The sequence below is a fragment of the Sylvia atricapilla genome, chromosome W (assembly GCF_009819655.1).
Source record: "Sylvia atricapilla isolate bSylAtr1 chromosome W, bSylAtr1.pri, whole genome shotgun sequence".
Lineage (NCBI taxonomy): Eukaryota > Metazoa > Chordata > Aves > Passeriformes > Sylviidae > Sylvia > Sylvia atricapilla.
The window spans coordinates 12,510,176-12,534,222 of NC_089173.1; positions in this window are offsets into that span (position 1 = coordinate 12,510,176).

A 24,047-nucleotide genomic window follows, 5' to 3' on the forward strand; every position below is an offset into this window, starting at 1 on the left:
TGTCCAAGCCGTGGGGTGCCAGCTTTCCCTGGAGTATGCTGTGGGAGACAGTGTCAAAAGCCTTGCTGAAGTCCAAACAGACAATATCCACAGCCTTTCCTGCATCATCCAGGTGGGTCACCTGGTCATAAAAGGAGATCAGGTTGGTCAAACATGACCTACCTATCCTAAACCCATGCTGGCTGTGCCTAATACCCTGGCCACCTTGAAAGTGCTGTGCAATGACACTCAGTATAAATTGTTCCATTATCTTTCCAGGTACTGAGGTCAAACTGACTGGTCTATAATTACTGGGATCCTCCTTCTGACCCTTTTTGTGAATGGGTGTCACATCGGCCAGTTTCCAGTCGTCCGGAACCTTACCCAGTGAGCCAGGACTGATTGTAAATGATAGACAGTGGCTTTGGTCTTTTCTTCGGGAGCATGGAGAAGATATGAAGAAGTGGGATGGAAAACCCACCTCCTCCTTAGCAGCCCAGGTACGTGAACTGAAAAGAGAAACACCTACCACAAAAATCAGTGTCGCTCTGGTCTCGCGTGCGCAGAACTCCAGACGGTACAGGAATGATGATATGACTGATCCTCTTGAAGGGACCTCATCAACACATTTACAAGAAGAGAACAACGTATGCCATGACCAGGAATAGGGGGGCCCTGCCTCTAGCCAGGAAGAGGAAAGGGACAATCGGATCTACTGGACTGTGTGGATCCAATGGCCTGGCACATCTGACCCACAAAAATATACGGCATTGGTTGACACTGGGGCCCAATGTACCATGATGCCATCAAGATATGTAGGAACAGAACCCATTTCTATTACTGGAGTAACAGGAGTGTCCCAGGAACTGACTGTATTAGAGGCTGAAGTGAGTTTAACTGGGAACGAGTGGCAAAAACACCCCATCGCAACTGGCCCAGAGGCCCCATGCATCCTTGGCATAGACTATCTCAGGAATGGATATTTCAAAGATCCAAAAGGATATCGTTGGGCTTTTGGGATAGCCGCAGTAGTGAAAGAAGACATCAGACAGTTGAATACTTTTTCTGGTCTCTCAGATGACCCCTCTGCTGTGGGACTGCTGAAAGTAGAAGAACAACAAGTACCAATTGCCACAGCAACAGTACACCATCAGCAATACCGCACAGACAGAGACTCTGTGATTCCCATACATGAGATGATCCGTAAACTGGAAAGCCAAGGGGTGGTCAGTAAGGCCCGTTCACCTTTCAACAGCCCGATTTGACCGGTGCGTAAGTCCAGTGGAGAATGGAGACTGACGGTGGATTACCGAGGTCTGAATGAAGTCACGCCACCACTGAGCGCTGCTGTGCCAGACATGTTAGAGCTTCAGTATGAGCTGGAGTCCAAAGCAGCAAAGTGGTATGCAACCATTGATATCGCCAATGCCTTCTTCTCCATTCCTTTGGCAGCGGAGTGCAGACCTCAGTTTGCCTTCACCTGGAGGGGCGTGGAGTACACCTGGAACCGACTGCCCCAGGGGTGGAAACACAGCCCCACCATCTGCCATGCACTGATCCAATCTGCACTGGAAAAGGGTGAGGCTCCAGAGCATCTGCAGTACATTGATGACATCATCATATGGGGGAGCACGCCAGAGGAGGTCTTCAAGAAAGGAGAGAAGATTATCCAAATTCTGCTGAAAGCTGGTTTTCCCATTAAAAGAAGCAAGGTTAAGGGACCAGCTCAAGAAATCCAGTTCCTAGGCGTCAAATGACAAGATGGTCGTCGCCAAATCCCCACAGAGATAATCAACAAGATCACTGCCATGTCTCCACCTACCAACAAAAAGGAAACACAAGCTTTCCTAGGTGCCATAGGCTTTTGGAGGATGCACATTCCTGAGTACAGTCAGATCGTGAGCCCTCTCTACTTGGTGACCCGCAAGAAGAACGATTTCCACAGGGGCCCTGAACAGCAACAAGCTTTTGTGTCGCAGTCTGATTATTCTGCCACAGTGGAGGCTTTGGTATTTAGACATACAGCACGACGTCCACTTTACTTTCATGAGTGGGTCGAGCCTTGCAACAGATGCAGAGTACCAACATGGTAGACGGTTACAAGACGTTTATTAAGTAAAAAATGCAGTTTATATACTCTGGGGTCTTTTACTACGTCAGACAGGATATTGCCACACTTCCCGGGTTAGCAGTTGGAGTGAAAAAGTACTGGCACATGTTAGTAGAGGGTCTACATTCCTTTTAGAGATAGCTTATCTTAAGAGGGGGTTGGGGTATGCTCTTTCCTCTCCGTTACAGCCCGAGATCTTCCGCTCGTTGCCTGTCCCTATCCAACCACATCTCCCCCCCCCCCCCCCCCCCCCCCACAAAAGAACGAGGTAGTTATACATATATATATATATATAGATATAGGCACTAAATGAGATAGAAGGTTAGGATTTAACAAGGGAAAAAGGAGTTTGGAAACCTGAGTAAGTTTTTGCCAGGCAAGTTTGGAAATCTTGTGACTGGCAATTTTAAATTCACAGCATCTCATGTTGGCCTATGAACAGAATGTTAGTCTGATCTAGGCGAGCTTTGACAAATGAGACTATCTTGTTCAGCAGGCATGGTCCGAAGGTAACAGCTAGAAGTAGCATTGCCAATGGGCCTACCAAGGTGGATATTAAAGTGGTTAACCATGGGGATTGGTTAAACCAGGATTCGAACCAGCCTTGCTGAGCTTCCCTATCTTTCTGTCTCTGAGCCAGTCTGTTTCGGAGTTCGGCCATGGAGTCTCTGACGACTCCGGTGTGGTCTGCATAGAAACAGCATTCCTCTTTCAAGGCAGCACACAGACCTCCCTGCTGCATGAACAGGAGGTCCAGTCCTCGCCTGTTCTGCAGGACCACTTTTGAAAGCGAAGAGACTGACTTCTCCAAGTAAGAAATGGACTTCTCGATCCTCTGCAGGTCCTCGTCTATAGTCATTTGTAGCTGAGACAGACCCTGGTGTTGTGTTGCCAGGGCTGAGACACCTGTCGCTGTGCCGGCTGCTCCCAAGCCGAGCAGCATTGCGATAGTTACACCTGTCAGTATCTCTCTTTTGTGGAGCCTGTTGGATTCTTCGAGAAGGCTGTACATTTCTTCGTCTGAGTGGTACAGGACCCTAGGAACAATCAGAACTTGGACACAGAAATCATTAGAATCATCAAACTTGGGAAGAAATACACACGGACTTACTCCAGACCTCTGACAAACCCACATTGCAGATGTAGCAGGGATTACCCACTTGTTATTCTTTCTGTTAGGCTTTACAACTCTGGTGCAGACATTCCCTTTTCGCTCAGCTAGGGTTGCATTACCAAAGCATTTGCCTCGGCCTGAGACCTGGCTTAGGGTGATGCCTCTGTGAGGTGTGTCCCATCGGCACTGGTGAGGTGCATCAGCGGCGGAGTAACTGAATGGGGTGTTTAAAGCAACTCCTTCATAGAAAGGGGGTTGGACATCATAACAAAGCCAACAGGAATTGGTTAGGTTAGGGTTAAATTCGTTCAGGGATAGGAAGGTAGCTTCTAACATACGAAGAATTGGATCTGGATCTGACCTGGCTAATTTGTCCATCTGAAAGACTTTTGTATCACTAGTTGGGATTCTGCTGACACTTGTAGGTACAACCTTGTGGTAGGTCATATTTCTCTTTGTCTGCGTGCTTTTAATTATCTTGTTGGGTCCAACCGCTCGGGGTTCTGAAGGTTGAAGCCTAGTAATTCGCACGTTCACCCACTTTTTTGACCCTTGAAGGACCACTGTCCATGCTTTGCCCACCGTCCAGCTAGGATGATTGGGTTGCAAGACTGTCATGTTATAGTATATGCACTTTCGAATTTTTGGGATTTTATAGCTGTATCGATAAGAATTCCCGTGTACTGAGAGAGGTGTTTTACAACCTGCGGGTGCCCAGGTGAACTGCAGGAACTTGTCAGGCTCTTGTGGGTCCCACCCAGGCCCTGACGGCCTGGCATCTGTTACTATGGTCTCACAACCCCAATGTCCGCAATACCCCCAGCCGGGGTTGTTACAATAACTTTTTCCTGCGTTTGAAGCTGGGCACCAATAGGACAGGTATGTGTGTGATGAAAATGGAGAATGGGGGTCTACCTTTGGTTGTCCTGGAAACAGATCGGTTATACGGAGCACGAAGGATGGACTGTTTGGTGTGGTGATGTCTCTGAGCACCTTGCCGCTGGTAAGATGTCTCATGACTCACCTGAACGGCTGATGTGGGTAGTAGTTTAGGCTGGCTTGTCCTCTGGCAACAAACTCAAATCGGTTAATTTGCACTGAGTTTGTTCCCTTACATTGTTAAAAGCTTTGCTCGGTTTCGCTGTAAACTTTATAAATTCTGTTATCTCCGTTTCCGAATCGGACTCGGAGCTCTCTGTAGAGCTAGCTGCAGAGCTGTAGCTCCCTTCCGTGTCGGAAGTAAACTGGTGATAAGCTTCTGGTTTGTCATGCCGTTTCGTCGGCTCCGCCCCCGTTCCGCCTTCCGCGGGTGGGTTCGGACGTCCCCTCGGCTTTGGCCCCGTTCCGCCTCCCGCGCCCGGCCCCCCCCTTCCGCCCGGGGGTGACGCCGGCGCCTTTCGCGGGGGTAGTCCCACGTTCCCCCCTTGGGCTCGCCCCCTCCCTTACAAGGTGACATTGGGAGAGGACCCCGACCGCGCATCCGTCCCCCCCCGCTCTCCCGCGCATGCGTTGTGTAGATCGGCGGCTCCGGATTTCCGCCGACCCCCCACGCATGCTCAGTCGCGGGGTTTTGCACTTTCGGGTTTCCATCGCCACGTGGCGCCCCCCCCCCCTCGCCCCCGCTCCGGGTCGCCGGCACCATCTTGGCCACATGGCGGGGGGGGTAGCGGAGATTGGTCGCCCCGCCCCCGCGCCGGACCGTCGGCGCCATATTGGCCATATGGCGGGGGGGAAAGCGGGGGTGCCGCTGTGCCCGCCGCGGCGATGGCTATTTTTTCGGCGTCTCGCGCCTGCCGCCCGACTTCTTCCCAGAAGAGCCGCGCACGCTCCTCCGCCCGCTCGCGCCGCGACTCGGCGGCTGGGGAGGTCGCGGTTTCGGATCCCGCCGGGGCGCCGCTGCTCCGCGCGGGCGGCGCCGCCGCCGGACCCTGCGAAATGTTGCCGCTCGGACCCTGGACGCGGCGGGGAGGAACGATCAGGAAAACCACGGTTTTTTCGGGGGGGTTCGGATCCGGGGACTCCCGCGGGAGGGTCTGGGTTTCTCCCGTGGGCTCCGGGGCTTTTAGGCATGCATTTGGGGAGGGAGGTAACGCGTCCGCTTCCCGCATTTCCCCTGGGGTTTCCGCGGCACTGTAACCCCCCCCCCTTCTCTTCTTGGGCTTCCCCGTGGGGTCCCGCGCCCCCTCGGTTCCCTTTCCCCAGCTGCTTAGCCGCGAATAGACACGTTTTTGCAGCATTCCAAGTTTCCTGTTCTTCCATTGCTTTCCGCAACACTTTCTCAACTTTTCCCCATGATTTTAAAACTTTTCCGCTGCCGGTGGCTTTTGTATCTTCAGCTAGAGCAATTGTATATCTCTCCCACCCCTCTTAATTTAATATGTCCAAGGGACGTTTTATAACGCCTAGATCCGATAACCTTGCAATAGCAAGAAATGAATCTCTTTTGTCCCACGCTACTCCCGAGTGGGCTGCAATCTTACATACGACCTTCGCTATGACCTCCATGTCGTTCGCGGGTCCCTGGGGCGTCCCCCGTTTTCCTTCTCCTCCGCAGTAGATCGGACCAGCCGACTCCTGCCCGCTGTGTCTTTTCCAAGCGTAGATCCCGTCCTCCGAGTTATTCGTTCCTGGGTTTCGGCACCACTTGTCGCAGTCTGATTATTCTGCCACAGTGGAGGCTTTGGTATTTAGACATACAGCACGACGTCCACTTTACTTTCATGAGTGGGTCGGGCCATGCAACAGACGCAGAGTACCAATATGGTAGACGGTTGCAAAGACCTTTATTAAGTAAAAAATGCAGTTTATATACTCTGGGGTCTTTTACTACGTCAGACAGGATATTGCTACATTTCCTGGGTTAGCAGTTGGAGTGGAAAAGTACTGGCACATGTTAGTAGAGGGTCTACATTCCTTTTAGAGATAGCTTATCTTAAGAGGGGGTTGGGGTATGCTCTTTCCTCTCCGTTACAGCCCGAGATCTTCCGCTCGTTGCCTGTCCCTATCCAACCAACCACACACCCCCCCCCCCCCCCCCCCCCCCCCCGGACAGCTTGAGGCCATTATTTCCTCTTGTCCTATCACTGGCTACCTGGGAGAGAAGAATGACACTCACCTCACTACTCGCTCAGGGAGTTAAAAGGAGTGAGAAGGTCGCCTCTGAGCCTCCTTTTCTCCAGGCTAAACACCCCCAGCTCCATCAGCCACTTCTTGTGCTCCAGACCCAGCTCCATTGCCCTTCTCTGGACTCACTCCAGCACTTCAATGTCTTTCTTGCGGACAGGGATCCAGAACTGGACACAGCACTCAAGGTGTGGCCTCACCAGTGCCGAGTACAGAGGGACAATCACTTCCCTGGTCCTGCTGGTCACACCATTTCTGATCCAAGCCAGGATGCCGTAGGCCTTCTTGCCCGCTGTCATAGGTTAACACAGTTTGGTTTTTGGTTAATGGAATATTGCCCTGCCAGGACCTTGCACTTTGCTTTAGAAAGGACAGGGACTTATCAGGGGACAGTTCTTTCTTTTGACATGTGATTTGACCACGGAGAAAGTTGAAGGCGACTTTTGGTAATACCCTTATAAAGCCCCTTTTATACTTCTGGCCAAAGGAGAAGTTAACATCATAAGTTAGAGGCCTGGGTCCAGGCCCCGTCACCCCCCCTGGTGGTCTGGGCCAGGCCTAGCCGGGCCTCCGGAGGCTGCCGCCCTCCCCGAGCAGTGGCCCAGGTTGGCTGTGTACCCTCTCTCCCCCCTCAGCTCCCAACAGGGGGAGGAGGAGTTTGCAGACCAGCAGTGCTGGCCCTGTGCCAAGAGCTGCAGCAGCCATGCCCTTGGCTTGGCTGCCAGAGCTGCTGGCCCAAGGGAGGAGAGAATCTTTCTCTGGAGCCTCAGGGAGCTGATCCAAGTTTGAGTCTGCTTTGAATCTGACATGGGGTGGAGGAGGGTTATCTTATCAGCATTACCAAGCATGCTTCCCCCCCCACATCCCCATCACCTGCTCAGCCTTGAAGTTCCATTCCGAAAGTCAGCTGGAGAGTAAAGAAAGACTCTGGGCAAAGACATTAACCCTTTCCCTCCTCCATGGAAGGCAGAGTGATTTAAAACATAGAGAGACAGCATGAAACAAAGTCAGTGAAAGAAATGATAAAGACTATTGGAAGGAGGGATGGAGGAAGTGGACATTTTTCACTGGACTTCTCTGGATGTAAACCATGGATAAATGAACTATTTCTTGTAATATCATAATGCTGTTTGGAGGAATGCAAGTTCTAGCCAAAGGGTTGTGTGTACTGATATAATTTGAGGTTTTTCCACTGGCTGGTTGCTCTTGAGATTTCTGTTAGTAATGGTTTCAGCACAGTCAAAACCTGTGGTTGGTACTAGTGTATGTGACCGAGTGGAGCCCTCCAAAAAGGATATGTCTGTACAGACCCATTCCTGCCCAGAGTGTTTGAGCTTATCGGTTGTTTCAGGGAGTGTTGGGAAGGAGACATGCCTGAGGTGTGAGCAAGTAAATGACCTCCTTCAACTGGTGGCCGAGCTTAGAGAGGAAGTTGAACGATTAAGGAGTATCAGGAAAAGTGAAAGGGAAATAGACTGATGGAGTACAGCCCTTCCATCTTTAAGGGAGGCCCATCTAGGTTCAGAGAACTCCTATGCCTCCCACTCCCAGGCAATAGAACAGCACCTGGTAGATGAAGGGCAGTGGATAAGGGTGCCTGTTTGGGGAGGTAATAATAAAAACTCCTCCCAACCCCCATCCCCTAGCCCAGTGCCACTCCAGAATAGGTATGAGGCCCTGGATCTAGAAAGCCAGTCAAATGATTTAGAGGGAAATTATCTGCCCAGTGAGCCTTCCAATTATGATTCATCTGTAAGACGGATCTCCACATCGAACATCAAAAAGAAAAGAAGGGTAATTGTAGTAGGTGACTCCCTTCTGAAGGGAAAAGAGGGCCCCAAATGTCACCCAGACCCATCCCACAGGGAAGTCTGCTGCCTCCCCAGGGCCTGGATACAGGATATTACTGAGAGACTTCCTGGGTGGATTCAGCCCACTGATTACTACCCACTGCTGATACTCGAGGCTGGCAGTGATGAGATAGAAAAGAGGAGTGCCAAGGCGATTAAAAGGGACTTTAGGGCACTGGGTCACATGATTGATAATACAGGGGGCCAGGTAGTTTTCTGCTCAGTCCCTTTGGTGGCAGAGAAAAATGATAGAAGAAATGGGAGAGCTCACATAGTTAACAAGTGGCTTAAGGGTTGGTGTCATCAACAAAAATTCGGATTCTTTGATCATGGGGCAACTTTTACAGCATCTGCTCTGTTGGAACCAGATGGGATACATCTCTCTGTTAAGGGTAGAAGGTTCTTAGCTCATGAGCTGGCAGACCTTGTTGAGAGGGCTTTTAACGAGGTTTGAAGGGAGAAGGGGATACAGCTGGGCTGCCTGGAAGCAAGCCCAAGGGGACTAAGCCTGAGTTAGGGGTGAAATCAGTAGCCCAGCAGAAGTGCATGTATACCAATGCATGCAGCATGGCTAAAAAACAGGAAGAGCTGGAGGTCATGGTGCAACAGCAATGCTATGATGTAGTCGCCATCACAGAAACATGGTGAGATGACTCACGTAGCTGGAGCACTGCACTCAATGGCTACAAGCTCTCCAGAAGAGAAAGGAAAGGGAGAAGAGGTGGAGGGGTGGCCCTTTATATTTAAAAGACTTTTGATGCCATAGGTATTGAAACTAATGAAGATGGAGTTGAGTGCCTATGGGTAAGGATTAAGGGGAAAGCCAACAAGGCTGACATCCTACTGAGAGTCTGTTATCGTCCACCCAACCAGGAGGAATAAGTGGACAACCTATTCTATAAGCAGCTGGAGAATCTTTCAGGATCACCAGCCCTTGTTCTTGTAGGTGAATTTAACCTACTAGACATCTGCTGGGATCTTAATGCATCAGAAAAGAGGCAGTCCAGGAAGTTTTTAGAGTGTGTGGAGGATACCTTTTTGTCGCAGCTGGTGAGTGAGCCCACCAGGGGAGGGACTATGTTAGATCTGTTGTTCACAAATAGAGATTGGCTAGTGGGAGATGTGGTGGTTGGAGGACGACTATGGCAGAGTGATCATGAAATAATAGAGTTCTCGATATTTGGTGAAATCAGGAGGTACATCAATAAGACTCTTACATTGGACTTCTGGAGAGCAGACTTTGGCCTATTTAGAAGACTTAGAGAATTCCTTGGGAAACAGCCCTTAAAAACAAAGGAGTTCAGGAAAACTGGGTGTTCTTCAAAACAGAGATTTTGAGGGCACAGGAACAGACTGTCCCTGTGTGCCAAAAGAGGAGTCGATGAAGCAAACGCCCAGCCTGGATAGGCAAGGAGGTTTTGGATGAACTCAGGAATAAAAAGAGGATGTATCATTTTTGGAAGGAGGGTCAGGTCCCTCAGGAAGTATTTAAGGGGGCTGCTAGAGCATGTAGGAAAATAATTAGAGAGGCCAAAGCTCAGTTTGAACTGAAAATGGCGACTTCTGTAAAGGATAATAAAAAATGTTTCTACAAATATATTAATGATAAAAGGAAAGGTACGGCCAGCCTTTGCTCTCTATTGGATAAGGGAGGGAACTTAGTAACTGTAGATGGGGAGAAGGCAGAAGTGTTTAATGCCTTTTTTGCCTCAGTCTTCAGTGGGAAGACAACTTGCCTTCAGGACAACTGTCCTCCTGGGTTCGTTGATGGTGTCAGGGAACAGAATGGTCCCCCCATTATCCAAGAGGAGGCAGTCAGAGAACTGCTGAGATCCTTGGATACTCATAAATCTATGGGCCCAGATGGGATCCATCCCAGGGTGATGAGGGAGCTGGCAGATGAGCTTGCAAAGCCACTCTCCATCATTTACAATCAGTCCTGGCTCACTGGTGAGGTTCTGGATGACTGGAAACTGGACTATGTGACACGCATCCACAAAAAGGGTGGGAAGTGTCGGGGGGGTTTCCTCACCCGAGCTTTAGGTGGTTTAAAGTCCTTGGCCCTCTAAAAAGCCCCGAGTCGCGTCCGTGTAAAAATCAGAGTCCTCAAGGTTTGTTTTCAGGTTTCTCGTGTTGTTTATTATTTGATATCTCAAAATTTTCTCTGCTCCCAGCCGAGGTCCGGACAGCAGCTGGGACACGAGGCGACTGCTCCCCAGATGGGATGTCCCCTAACATTTATACAGATAATTACGTACTAGTTATTTACTATTTTGTGCCAATGCCCAGTGCCCACACCAGCAGTGACATTCTACTTCGGTCCAATCCACTCTAACTACTTTGTGCCATCACCGCCCCAAAAAATGGAGGATGAGGAAGAAGGAGAAGTACATAAGGTACCACCCAAATTCCACCATCTTGTCCCCATTTACTTCTATTCTAAAAATTCTAAAACTATTAAATTCTACATCATCTACTGTGCCAAATTACAATTTTCACATCCTGGAGGTTTGTAATTACTTCTGCAATGTTGAAAGCTTTTCCCATGGATTAAAATCAAACCCGGTGTCTTCCTGGGCTCTGTGCCAAGGTCTCCGAGCCCCCTCGACCGTCTCCACACCCCCCTGTCCAGGGCTCAAACTCCTTTCCTCATGTCCCAGGCCATCCAAGGGGATGTCCTGGACTCCAACAGGAAGGAGGATCACAGTGATTATAGACCAGTCAGTCTGACCTCAGTACCTGGAAAGATAATGGAACAATTTATTCTGAGTGTCATCACGTAGCACTTACAGGATGGCCAAGGTCTCAGGCCCAGCCGGCACAGGTTTAGGAGATGTAGGTCATGTTTGACCAACCTGATCTCCTTTTATGACCAGGTGACCTGCCTGGTGGATGCAGGAAGGGCTGTGGATATTGTCTACTTGGACTTCAGCAAGGCTTTTGACACTGTCTCCCACAGCATACTCCTGGATAAGCTGACAGCCCGGGGTTTGGACAGGAGCACTCTTTGCTGGGTTAGGAACTGGCTGGATGGCCGCGCCCAGAGAGTGGTGGTGAATGGTGCTGCATCCAGCTGGCGGCCAGGCACCGGTGGTGTTCCTCAGAGGTCTGTGCTGGGGCCAGCTCTGTTCAAGATTTTCATTGATGATATGGATGCGGCTGTTGAATCTTTCATAAGTAAGTTTGCGGATGACACTAAGCTGGGAGCATGTGTTGACCTGTTGGAAGATAGGATGGCTCTGCAGAGAGATCTGGAATGGTTGGATGGATGGACAGAGTCTAACAAGATGAAGTTTAATGAGTCCAAGTGTTGAGTCCTGCATTTTGGCCACAATAACCCCCTGCAGCATTATAGGCTGGGGACGGTGTGGCTGGACAGTGCCCAGGAGGAAAGGGACCTGGGGGTTCTGGTCAGCAGCCGGCTGAACATGAGCCAGCAGTGTGCCCTGGTGGCCAAGAGGGCCCATGTCATCCTGGCCTGTATCAGGAATAGTGTGGCCAGAAGGAGCAGGGAGGTCATTCTTCCCCTGTACTCAGCACTGGTGAGGCCTCACCTTGAGTACTGTGTCCAGTTCTGGGCCCCTCAGTTTAGGAAGGACCTTGAGATGCTTGAACGAGTCCAGAGGAGGGAGACAAAGCTGGTGAAGGGCTTGGAAAACAAGCCATATGAGGAACAACTGAGGGAGCTGGGGTTGTTTAGTCTGGAAAAAAGGAGACTCAGAGGTGACCTTATCACTCTCTAAAACTTCCTGAAAGGTGGTTGTAGTCAGGTGGGGGTTGGTCTCTTTCTCCAGGCAGCAACTGACAGAATGAGAGGACACAGTCTCAGGCTGCGTCAAGGGAAATATAGGTTGGATATTAGGAAGAAGTTTTTCACTGAAAGAGTGATTAAATACTGGAATAGTCTGCCCGGGGAGGTGGTGGAGTCACTGTCCCTGGATGTGTTTAAAAAGAGTCTAGATGTGGCACTCAGTGCCATGATCTAGTTGAGATGTTAGGGCTGGGTTGGACTCGATGATCTTGAAAGTGTCTTCCAACCTACACATTCTGTGATTCTGTGATTCTGTGATTCTGTGATTCTGTGATAATTGAGATTTAATTGAGAATTTTCAAATAGAGTAAGCCCCCAGATGCTGGAGTAAAAATAAGGAGGTCTCAGGTTTTAAGACAAAGATGATTCTAGAGACAAAGGGATTTGAAGCCCTGGCTCCTGGGCTGAAGGGAGGTGTCTATTTCATTTGAGATAGAGACGATTTTAGAGATAGAAGAAGAGAATCCTTGTTTCACATCAGAAGAAGCATTCTTAAAATGGTACCCCACATATGCCGAGACCCATGAGTAGCCAGGGAAAGGCTGCTCATGGGTGGGACTGCACAATCTGCAAAATTCCGGAAGGTTGCAGATTTGTGACACTGAGAGCCACCAGACTTTTTTTCTTGTGGCAAGTATCTCCATGAAACTCTATGGAGACTCCTCTCCCAAAGTGATGAAAGATTATGTTTAGATGGTTGCAACTGACTGAAAACCATAGTTTTCTCTCTATGTTGTGTGGGAGAGTGAACAATTTGTGGTAGGGGGAAAGGTGTTTGAAGGTTTCATTTTTTTCTTTTTTTTATTTTCACTTAGTGTGTGTTATTAAACTATCTGTTTGCTTTTAAGTTGGGCCTGTTTTGCCTTTTTCTCTCAAAATCCTGTTTCCCAGAGGTAATTAAGAACAAACACTCATACCACTGCACCAAATTTGGCAAAACAGAAATTCAGTGAACCTAAAACCACTACACCTGGCCACATGCTAGCTCATGTTTAACTGCTGTTGTTCAGCACCGCCAGGTGCTTTTCATTTTGGGCAGCTTTCCAGCCACTCTGTCCCAGCCTGGAGCTGCATGGGCTTGTTGTGACCCAAGGGCAGGACCTGGCACTTGCCCTTGTTGAACCTCATACAATTGGTATTGTCCCATTGCTCCAGCCTGTCCAGATCCCTCTGCAGAGCCTTCCTACCCTCCAGCAGATCAACACTCCCACCCAATTTGGTGCCTTCTGTAAACTTACTGAGGATGCACTTGATCCCTTTGTCCAGGTCATCAATTAAGATGTTAAATAAGACTAGCCCCCATACTGAACTTTGGGCAACCCCACTGGTGACTGGCTGTCAACTGGATATGACTCCATTCCCCATCACTCTCTGGGCCTCGCCATCCAGACAGTTCCTAGCCCACTGAAGAGAGCATCTTTCGAAGCCATGGGCTGCCAGCTTTTCCAGGAGAATGCTGTGGGAGACAGCATCAAAGGCTTTACTGAAGTGCAGGTAGTCACACACACAGCCTTTCCCTTACCACTAGGTGGGTCACCTGGTCTGGGTCACCAGGAGTGCTGGTAAATGATGGACAGTAGCTTGATGACCTCTTCTGCCAGCTCTCTCAGTGCCTTGGGGTGAATTCCACCTGTGCCCCATAGACTTGTGTCTAAGTGGCTCCGCAAGTCACCAACTGCCTCCTCCTGGATTGCAGGGGGTTTATTCTGCTCCCCATCCCTGTCTACCAGCTCAGGGGCCAGTTGCCCTGAGGATAATTGCCCTTTCTGATAAAGACTAAGGCAAAGAAGGCATTAAGTATCTCAGCCTTTTTCTCATCTTCAGTGACAATGTTCTCCCCTGTATCCAATAAAGAATAGAGATTTTCCTCGGCCCTCCTTTTTTGTTTATCCATTTATAAAGGCAGTTTTTATATTTCACAGCAGAGGCCAGATGAAGTTCTAGCTGAGCTTTTGCCCTTCTAATTTTGTTTCTATATGACATCACGACATCCCTGTACTCTTCCCAAGCTGCCTGCCCCTTCTTCCAAAGGCTGTAAACTCTTTTTTTTCCTTGAGTTCCATTCAAAGCTCTCTGTTCAGCCAGGCCAGTCATCTTCCCTGCCTGCTCATCTTTTAGCACATGGGGACAGCCTGCTCCTGTGCCTTTAATATTTCCTTCTTAAAGCACATCCAGCCTTTCTGGAGCCATTTGATTTTTCTGGGCTGTTTCCCAGAGGTTCTCTGAACCAATGCTCTGAACAGGTGATTTGGTTTAGAAAGACAGGTATCCACCAGGGAAAGCTCGAGCTTTCCTTAGAATGGAGAATGTAACCCTCCCTCTAAATTATTATACTTTTTCAATTAGGGGCTTTCAGGCAAAGTCATGGGAATAGTAATAACAGTTCTTTACTAGGAATATTAAAAGATATAAATGTAGTAGTACAGAAAAAACAAGCAAGCAAACAAACAAAAATCATAGAAACCCTGACAGAATCAGAAATACGACCTGACACCCTGTTGGTGCAAGTGTTGATAGCAGTCCAAATAAGTCCTCCTGGAGTAAGAGATGTGGGTCTGTTGGAGAATAGATGATCCTGTAGAAGGGTCCAGTGGTGGCATGGGTCCAGTCTTCCTCCAGGAAATCCAGTGGAAAAACAGACTGCCTTGGTGTTCTGAATTGCAGGTTTTATACAGGTAGAAATGCTTGGCTCCACCCACTGGGTGGAGCATCTCACAATGGGGTGATGTAATTTTATCAGTCATGTGGTGAGCCTTAATGGCCCATTAACAGAAGATATCCCCGGAAGGGAGGATGGGTCGTGGAAGAGATAAGGAACATTGCTCCACCTGGTTTTAACAGCCAGTCCATTAAAAGAAGGCACCCGCCCCCTCCCGCCTGGAGTTACAAGGAATGGGTTATACAAGAGATAAAGGGAAAAAAACCCTCCTCAACCAATTTCAACAGATGGAAAATAGAATACACATCTTTGGTTACATATTGCAACCCAAGACAACAGGCCACAGTCTGCCCTCCAGAAGTCTAGGGCAGAGGTTTTGCTGACCCCTTTTCCTACTTCACCAATGAAAGGAATAAGATGAGTGTGTCTTTAGAAACAGATAGGACCAGAGATTGATAGATGACATAGTAACAGAAAGAAACCATAAAATTTAGAGGAATGTTACTAATTGATAAGGAATGTTGCTCAACCACGGCTGTGCTAAATTCCTGAATTTAAAGAAGGACAGAGATACAAAAAGGGGAGGAGGGGGTTGCATATTTAAGGGAACATATAGTAGGCAATTTGGGAAGTCTGTACCTCTCAAGTACCTCAGTCAATGGGGAAAGAGCGATGGTGATGCATTCAGGAAAATAGGATACAAAGGAGGCTGCATTCTCCAACAATTTGAGAGACCCCATGGGAAATGCCCCATGGCCTCTTCCTTTATTCGAATAAAGTTACAGGACTCCTCTGTCTCCTTTTTGAACATAAACCTCTGACGTCATGAATTTTTCCACACAATCAAGTTTTGAAAACTCCATCATTTCATGATCACTGTGCCCAAGATGGCTCTGACCACCCCATCCCCCACCAGCCCTTCTCTGTCTATAAACAGCAAATCCAGCGGGGCACTACCACTGGTAAGCTTGCTCACTACCTGTGTCAGGAAGTTCTCTTCCACACACTCTAGGAAACTCCTAGACTGTTTCCTCTCTGCTGTGTTGAGTTTCCAGCAAACATCTGGCAGTGTAATTTTTTGAAGTTGTTCAGCATGCTAAATTCAGAATTATCTTTTGTTTAATTATTAAAATATTTGGTTCAGGCTTAAACTGTTTTACTAATTCAGTACATGCTTGTTACAAACAGCATTGTAAATACAAAAATTACAGAAACACAGATGTAATGGCATAAATATTAGCTATTCATCTTATTTTAGAGACACTGAACTACTGCAGAGTAGCATCTCAGATGTTCTTGCCCATGACTTGCAAAATTTCTCAGATTCATTTAAAAAATATTATGAATGCTATCCTTGTCTCAAAGACAACTATAGTGCCCTTTGACTATAATAAGCTCTCAATTTCAACCTGTATTTAGACATTTCTCTTCTACTTGGATGATTTACTTAAATGCAAGATTATCTTTCTGGCCCAAACCTCAAGCTTTCCAAACTGTTTTTATTATTTAATGCTCCTATATACTATTTTTGTCGCGGTTGGCGGGAGAAATGCCTCAATCGATATGATTGCTCAGCAAGACTCAGTTTATTTAGAAGAGTTTACACAATTTATAGCATGCTTAATGAAGCTCATGCATAGTGCTAAAGCAAGCTCACTATTGGTTACATGAAAAAGTGTTAACTACCCCCCACCTCTGCATTCCTATGGCTCCTGTTACACATTTTGATATTTTCCAGCAGCTACACTCAAAGGACACGGTGCCCCTGACTATATAGATAAAGGCTGACTAGCATCTTGCTGCTATCCAGCTGCAGCATGTCTACGTGACCTCTCTCAGCTAGCCATTCCTCTACATATCCCCTGTTTTTCTGATGGGCAAGCGTAGCATGGTTAAATGATTGGCTGGGAATTTTCATAAGCATATTTTGCAAACATGACATCAAGCAAGGCAGCACAAGTAATATAAGGCAGATTATAAGCAAAATTATCAACCTCATCTGTAATATCCCTTTCAGTCAACCGGTTATTCCCCATTTACCAAATTTTATTCCAAAAACTCATCATTTTGTTTCAAAAGCTGTACATGTTGTTGTAGGTCCTGCAGCTTTCGGTGAATGGATTCTGATTGGGTTATCTATCAAAGGAATTGTAATAATAACACATAAAATGTTGGGTGATTGTCAATTACCAAAATATTATCTCATTGTCCCAGATTCTGCAACAGCTGAAAAACTTCTTTTCAGGGAGGGCTTAGGTAGCCTCCTCGAGTAAGGCTCCTCAAATTTACCTCAAAAGTCTGTTCAGCTGTCATATATATAAGGTCAAATTGTCAAGTCAAAGTGACTTGTATTTAGTTTTTGTTGTGCAGAAAACATCTGGATTTGCTGATGAAAACATCTCCTCTAGTTAAAGTCAAAGTGTGGCCAGGACTTTGGCTTTATCTTAGAGTGATATCTTTTAAAACATTTTTAAAACAAAGCTCTTAACAATAGCTCAATCAAACAAAATAATCAATTAACAAGTTATGTCTTTTAAATAATTATCTTAAACTTAACTTACTTATTTTAACTTACTTCTTATCTTAAAACACAAAAACCTTACAAATAACTATAAATCTATTATCACTTAAACTTTAAAAACCTTAATCTTAAGCTATATCTATCAAAGCCTAAACTTAAAATAAATCTTATTATTACTTAAACTTCATAAATCTTAAATGTAACTTATACTTAACAAGCTTTAAACCTAAAACAAACCACATAAAAATCATTTTTTAATACCAATAAAATACTAAAACACAATCTAACTTGGATTTAAGTATATCAAATCATTACAATTAAAAATTCACTTTTATTTCAACAAAAATAAATGATTACTGCATTTGCTTTCGTGAACTTTGCTTGTGATCATGGCACCTGCTCTGCAGGCATTCTGTGGTTTCCACATTTCTCCCTCTCCTGCATGAGGAGTGGGGGCTCAACTCTTCTGGTGCTGAAGCTGAAAAACTGGAATACTTCCATTCTCCGCTGATCATAGTGGGGGAGGAAACATCGTCCACTGTCGCCTCTCTTGCCGCCACCTCCCCCCTCCTGCGCTCTGCCACTTCCCTGTTGCCGGGAGAGGGGAGGGAGCCGCGCCGTCTCTCTCGCTGCTGCCTCGCACTCCGCCTCCTGTGTCATCCCCACTGCCAGCCCCCCTTGTTGCTCTCCGCTCTGCCTGACCTCTCGTGTTTCACCACACCCTCAGGGTCTGGCGGCTGTGCCACTTCCTGATCGGTCAGTTTGTTCTCAGAGCTGGCGAGAGAACTTCTACTCCTGAAGCCACGAGGTCTATTATTTAGCAGAGCGGCAGGCATTGTGCCTTTTTTGGGACAGGGGTTACAAACACAGAAAAATGTGGAGAGTCTGTCTGAAGACTGGCTGCGTAGCAAAGGCCACAATAAGTGTAGCCATTAGCTACGTGATTAGTGGCAAGGACATGCTGCCCTTGAGCACAGATGTTAGATGACAACAAGGATGTTGAAAGTACATGGTATGTAGAAAAGTATATGGAATTAGGGAAGTTGTAACCACAAGGCTAACCGCAAGAGTTATATGTGTTAGAAGAGCTGTAACCAATCATGAGCTATGCTTTTGCAATATGTATGAGCTAATTACTGATTGTATAAGAATGTTGATCTTGAGCACAATAAATTGAGACCTGTTGATCATGATAGCATGAGACTCGTCTCCCGTGGTTCTTTCCAACAGAAAAAATTCGCAGTTTTGGAGGACTTTTGCATCTCTCTGGGTCATTCCTCCTCCCGTTAAAAGCCTGAATGGCGATCTCAGCAGTCAGGCAGTCTCAGCAGCCTTTGTTTTCGGCTGGGAAAGTCCGCAAGGTAATTAAACTTTTTTCCCAAACTCCCGAGCCGTTTTTCTGTCTTTTCTGCCTCCAAATGATACAGTCCCACAGTATTTCTCCTATTTTCTCCACTCTGTCTCACTAAACACGAGCGATGGTCTGGATACTTTTCCTCTTTTGTTTTGTTAGTCCATAGGGCTAGTCATTGTCCTTAATTGTTTCACCTCTCTTAGAGAGAATATTTGAGAGGAGCCACGAACTGCCTGAAATTTTCTATCCATATCTTTTTCCTTCTGTTTCTTTGTTTCACAACTTCAGCTTGCCGCAGCCGTCCTCTCCACTCAATGCAAACCACTGCCCTCCACTTTTCAAACCGGGCGGTCCCGCCTCCAGCCTCCAAACTCCCTGCTGTACTTGTGTCGGCACGCGGTGGCTGGAAGCGCTGGGCTTCCTGTAACTTATCACCAAACCCACATCACTCACTTAGCTCATGGATTGTATGGGGATTCAGAAAGGACCCCTGTGCATCTCCGTAGGTTAGCAGCCCTGGGAGCTCCTTACGGAGATCTATGCTCTTAATCTGACGCTTTTCTAAAAAGCAAGAGAATAAATAATGTGCTACTTGCTTCTCCATCCTTTTCGTCAGCGCTGTTGCAGCCTTGCAAGGTTTCGGCAGCACGTTATGGCTGGACCCTACCCTGACGTCATCCGGGGCGCGGCACCTTGCTGCTTTTTGTCGTCCCTGCTGCTAAAAGGACCTGTCCCCCATCCGCTGACCGGCCGAGGTCCATTCACTTTTATTTCATTGAGGTCACCATTTTGTCTCGTTCGGCGGGAGAAAAGCCGCAATCGATACAACTGATCAGCAAGACTCAGTTTATTTAGAAGAGGTTACACAATCTATAGCTTGCTTAATGGAGCTCATGCATAGTGCTAAAGCAAGCTCACTATTGGTTACACGAAAAAGCGTTAACTACCCCCCACCTCTGCATTCCTATGGCTCCTGTTACACATTTTGATATTGTCCAGCAGCTACACTCAAGGACGCAGTGCCCCTGACTATATAGATAAGGGCTGACTAGCATCTTGCTGCTATCCAGCTGCAACATGTTTACGTGACCTCTCTCAGCTAGCCATTCCTCTATATACTATGTTATATTTTCATGGGTGTAGCCTGCATCTCAGATAACCAACACCCTTTTAGAAGTACTAGGCCCTGAGAATAAGCACTTAGATAACATGTAGAGGATCAGAGGAAGGAGGAGCAAAACTATTGGGGAATAGGAGCTGTGGAGTAAATCCTTTGTATGCAGCCCACACTTATAAAAGTGCTCAAGTGAAGAGGATTTTTGTCTGTTTATTTTAAAGAAGCTAAAGTTCCCCATGAGAGAAAAAAGGTGTCATGTTTTGAATTGTTACCAGTTACTTTCCATATGTACCATCACTTTCCCACAGTTCTGTAACACCTGGTTGCCTAAAGTTTATACTGTATATTTTTTGTTACAAATGCCTATCTTTCTAAATATATATTCGTAGCTCCAGTTTCTGCTGCTGTCTTGACATATCTAAGTCCCTGTATGGCAAGCAGTTCCACACACTGCTCTAAGTCCCTTTCATGCTATCATTCATGCCACATGGATTGATAGATTGCTATGTGGTGAATTAAGCCATTCTTTTTTAGTTGGGCAAAAGATTATGACTAATGTAATTTATAATGTCAAATTTATAAAATATATCTTCCTCCAGTGTCTTAATATGTTTTACAGATTACTATTTTCATCATACATATTTACATGTTATTTTATTATTCAGACTCAAATATCTCCTCTCTTGAGAAAGTTCATTCTTCTTTATAATCTTATAGATTGCTCTTTCTACAAAACAGGAAAAAAGTTTGTTTGAAAGCACTTTTAATTGTCTGCTTACATCTAAGAGACTATGCATGACTGAGAATGTATTGCTTTTTGCTAGTCCATAGATTACCCAGCTGTCCTTCAAATAGGGAAGCCGAGCTTTTCCTCTATCGCCATCTAGTGGAGAAGAAGCAGGAAGGACTGGAGGGCTGTGAGGTGGCTGTTTACCAGCAGTCAAGCGATTACTTTCTATTGACTGCTCCTGTGAACAGTGCTTGAGAATACACTCAGTTGCCCACTTTCCACAGACATGCACATAACATATCTAAATTTCATGAGTATTAAAGCAGGTTCTTGACTGAATGCCCTAACTGATGGATTACACATTACCTGCTTTATTGGAATCTTTATATCCTGACATCAGCTAATTCTCAGATAGGAGATTGAACTGAACAAAAAGACCAAACAACTCTGGGTACATCACCTTTTTAACCTTTTACCATTTTAGACAGAAGAAATCAGAGTATTTTGGAATGCCGTAAATTACATGCATGTATGTTAAAAGTTAGAAACTGTTCCCTAGTTGTTATGGGGAGTAAACATTCACTACAAATAATGGGTTTCTTGTAAAATAATGAGCCATAAAACTGACATGATAATTTTAGGGAAATAAAACAACTGGACATAATTTGCTTAATCCAGGAAAAAGGACAAGAGGAAGACACTATGAAAAAACATGCCTTTGGGGTAAAAATTCAAAGAATAGAGGAAGACTTACAGTGCTTATTTCCCTTTTTGTAACTTTAAAGCAATAACTCTAACAAAGTGATAAAGGAAAAAATGGATTTCAGGACAAAATTTATATCAAATAGGGCTAAGAAATAAAAGATTTATTGATATTTTCAGAGACATTAGAGGGACATGATAATTATTCAGAAAATTTTACTTGGGTTAGGGGTATTTTAGTGTACATGCTTCCAAACTAGATTAAAACTATTAAAAAGTGTCATTTCTCTCTTCATGTCAATATAGAGTTGAGAGTTCCTTTTCTGACCTAGCTATGTATTTCCAGACCTAAATTTCTTTCAAATTTATTCTTAATACTGAATTTTTTGACATGAGAATGAGACTGAAGCTGACAGATGCCATAAGGAACATTCAATGTAAACCACTGCAAAAAAGCATTAGTATGGACAACCTTAAATATCTAGCAAAGCCAAAGGTGGCCAAGGTGCTTTTTACAAGGAAAGGTGTATGGATGTTCTGAGAGACTGAACCCAAAGTATAAACTAAGGTTTTATATTATCTCATTTATTTCTGAAGGAAGAAAAACAAGCTGTGGGTTTTAACCACTCCCCAAAGAATCACAGCCATCTGTGAGGCTCTAGTAACAATTTTCTTCTGCATTTTCTTTAAGCTATAGGCCTCTCTTTCCTCTAGGGAAAAAAAAAAAAAAAAAGTAAATATCTCTTAATGTACAGTTCATATATTTCAGAATAGTATCCTTTGGGAATCAGAGAATAAAAGAAAATGGAAAGAAAAAGAGAGGTCCAAAGAAAGAACCTTGATCCAGTAAGGATGTCAGAAAAGGGAAAGAGTGAAAGAAAAACATTTAATTGCAGCCATTAGGTCAAGGGAAAATTCCAGAGAGATTCAGTGCTGTAAGCCCAGAAAACAATCTGAGGAAGGAAAATGGGGTTTCTAGAATTCAGTACAGTCAAGAGACTAAAGTGACTAAGAACTAAGAAGTCAATAACTTTTTAACATGCTTTATTTTGGATAACTGAAGCTTTTTTAGGGATTGAATTACCACTTGAGGGGAAGCCAAAATAGAGAAATGAAGGAATAGTCAAAGAAACATAAATTTTATCTAAACGATCCCTCACATTGCATTATTTTTAAAAGTACATTTACTATAATTTTCTTTAATTCCTCTGTAATTCTAATTGGAAAAGACTATGTATAAAATCCATGACATCTTACCATACTCTTAAATGCTTGAATTGAGAAATACAGTTTAGGACTCCAGGTCTCAGGTCAGGATGTATCCATGCCCCCAGTTATTGCTCAAGAGAAAAAAAAAATTTGCTGACCTAGGCTAGTAGGTATGCTGCAGGGTCTACAAAGTTTTCCTGCAATACTTATAGAAAAAAAAAATCAGTTTATGCAATCAATACTTAAGCATTGACACATATCTCTACACTTACTAAGAAGAAAACAATGGGGGAAAAAACAATAGTATGAGGGACTTCACACTCCCTACACCCACCCAGAGGTTAAGGGATGTGAAAGATGTGGGAAGCCTGACTGCCAATGAAGACTGAGGCAAAGAACTCTTGCGTATCTCAGCCTTCTCCATATCTGTTGTCTCCAGTTTTCCCTTCTTGTTTATTGGGGGGGAAAGCACACTCTCCTTGGCCTTTCTCTTCTGACCTGTGTACTTATAGAATCCCTTCTTGTTATTCTTCACATCCCTTGACAAGTCCTGTTCCAGCTTTGCCTTCGCTTTCCCGACCCCACCCCTATACATTTGAACCATATCCCTGTACTCTTCCCAGGTCACCTGTGCCTGCTACCACTGTCTGTGCATTTTCTTCTTGCTCCTCAGTTTGAGGAGCAGGGCCTTGCTCAGTCATGCCACTTTCCAGACTGCCCTGCTTGATTTCCTACACACTGGGATGGAGAGCTCTTGTGCTCCAAGAAAAGTGGCCTCAAAGAGCTGCCAGCTTTGGTCAGCTCCTCTATACCTAAGACAGTTTTTCAGGGAATCTCATTAACCAACTCCTTCAACAGCTGGAAGTTTGCTCTTCCAAAGTTCAGGGTCTTGACTTTGCTCCTTGCCAGGTTCAAGCTCCTTGAGATAATGAAATCCACGAGGGCGTGGTCACTACAGTCCAGGCTGCCTCCAATCTTAACCTCTTAAATTATCTCCTCCGCATTGGCAAGCACCAGGTCCAGTAACGCTTCTCCTCTGACTGGTTGTTCTAATACACAGACCAGGAAGTTGTCCTTTGCACACTCCAGAAGTCATCTGGATTGCTTCCAGTCAGCTGTACTGCTTTTCCAGCAGATGTCTGGGTGGGTGAAATCCCTCATCAGGATGAGAGCTTGTGAGTGTGATGCTTCCTGTAGCTGAAGCAACAAGGCCTCATCAACAGGCTTCCCCTGATCAGGCAGCCTGCAGTAGACTTCCATCATCAGCTGTCCTTTGTTGGCCTGGTCGTTAATTTTTACCCACAAGCTCTCAACATGTTTGTGGCTGTTTCTCAGAGGCAACTCTTCACTATCTATCCCTTCCTTAATATAGAGCACAACACCCTCACCCCTCCTTCCTGTCCTCTCTCTTCTGAACAGCTTGTAGCCCTCAATTGCCATGTTCCAGTTGTGTAACTCATCCCACTATGTTTCTGTGATAGCAATTTGGTCAGTCTTCTAATTGCACCAGGGCTTTCAACTCCTACTGCTTGTTACCTATGCCGTGTGCATTGGTGTAGAGGCATTTCAGCTGAGCTATCCACCTCTTCATCTTTTGAGAGGAGCCCTCTCTAATTCCTCTGGGACAATTTACAGGTATTTCCCTGCTGTTCCCTAAAGTGCTGTTGTTTCCAGGTTCCTTACTGATGCCCAGTAGAGCATCGTCTTCCCCCACCAAATCTAGTTTAAGGCCCATCTCTGAACTGCTTTTAGAAGAGGGTAAAGTTGT